The sequence below is a fragment of the Buceros rhinoceros genome, unplaced genomic scaffold (assembly GCF_000710305.1).
Source record: "Buceros rhinoceros silvestris isolate BGI_N320 unplaced genomic scaffold, ASM71030v1 scaffold39589, whole genome shotgun sequence".
Lineage (NCBI taxonomy): Eukaryota > Metazoa > Chordata > Aves > Bucerotiformes > Bucerotidae > Buceros > Buceros rhinoceros.
The window spans coordinates 1,299-2,869 of NW_010430441.1; the positions used below are offsets into that span (position 1 = coordinate 1,299).

The 1,571-nt window shown below is 58.8% G+C and overlaps 1 protein-coding gene across 1 annotated transcript in view; it reads left to right on the forward strand.

The window, feature by feature from the left end:
* Nucleotides 1-1,571, forward strand: part of RGS5 (regulator of G-protein signaling 5) — a gene marked incomplete at its 5' end in the record, with an annotated part of 4,259 nt that overhangs the window by 674 nt on the left and 2,014 nt on the right. The gene's annotated exons all lie outside the window — the stretch shown is intronic.

The following is a 1,571-nucleotide window of genomic DNA, read 5'->3' on the forward strand; positions in this document are numbered from 1 at the left end:
TGGCAGCACGTCCCTGAGCTGGATGTGCGGCCCCGTGGTGCAATGCCTGGCTCGGGCAGCTCCACGATGACGGCACCTTCTCACCGTACTGCCTTCCTTCAGAGCTCTCTGGTGCCGGGCTGGTTTAATGACAAAGCCGAGCAAAGGAGAAGCTAGAAAGGCTGATAGCTTGTGCTGCGGGATTAGCAGTTCAAAGGAGGCGAAACAAACCTTGAAAAGAAGTGTTAGCTTACATCCAAAAGCAGAATGGCTTACTGGACGGCAAGGTGATGGCCTCACCTGAGGTACCTCAGCCTAGGCTTGGGCAGCAGAGGCAGGTGCCTGGTCAGCTGCCCTGGCCCCTCTTCTGCCACTCCTCAGCCCTGCTGCAGTCAGGTGTGTGTCCTGGAGACACGTGCCCCTGCCCCAGGGCGCTGCTCCCTGCCCTGGAGCTGCACCCGGGCACACGCGGTGCTGGAGGTCCCTGTCTGACAGCACCGGGACCATCTCACTTGCTGGAGGGAGGAGGTGCTGACTGGCCCAGCCAGCTGCTCATGGCACTGCAAACGGGGGCTCTCCTCGAAGTGATCTAGTGGCCATGTCACGACGAAACCCAGGAGGGGCGCATGCCCTCCCTTCACAGGGCCATGGTTCTATTTCCACTTTAAAATCATGACGTTTTCTTTTACACCAGCCCCTCTTCCCACGTTCCCCTTCGGCCCAGGCAATGTTTCTCTAAACTGGTAACCCGCCACCAAGGGATTGCTGAAAACTCAAAACAGACCCCAAAACCAACCGCAACGTGCAGACTAACACCCCACCCACCCTGACAAGAGCCCACAGAGAGCTGTGGCCACTTTGATGGCTGCATGGCACGGGGACGCTTGCCCACGAGACGCTTGTCACTGCCATGCCCCAAACACCTCTGCGAAGGAGACACATTTGTCCCCATTAGCTGTCCCTGCAGAAAGCCTGGCTGGAGGAGTTGTTTCCTCCTTCACCGCATCGTTGCGCAGCCTCGGTACCGCTCGCCCGTCAGCATTGTGCTCACGGTTAATATCATCCCTGGGACATTCAGAGAATGGAAAAGTGAATTTAGAAGTTTCCAGGAAACCTGGCTGCAGCGATGCTCCCCCTCCCCAGGGTGAGGAGACACACCTGGCAGGAACACGGGGCAGAGAGAACTTTCGATCTTTGATAGCAAGTGCAAATGCAATTCGAGGTCCAGAAAGTGAACGATCTGAGCCCCCTTTACTACTGGGTGCTGGCCCTTAGTGACAAGTGAGAGCTGGACACCCAGCATGAGCACCTGCCCTTTCCCCAGACCCACCGCTGAAGCACCAAGGCCCCCAGGATGGGCAGGTTGTCCTGCTCCCTCGCTGGCTCCAGGGGCGATGCTCTGCTCTGCCAGAGGGTTTTGGCCCCGACGTGTGGCCCAAGCAGCAGCAGAACAAGTCTGAGAGGAGCGCTGCCTGCAGACAGTGGTCATGGTCTGCGGCGTGGGGGGCTTCCTTTCCCCTCCAGCAGCAGGCATCGGCCCCAGTGGGCAACAAGGAGGGAGCCCTGTGGCCCAGGGCAGCTCCATCAAACTC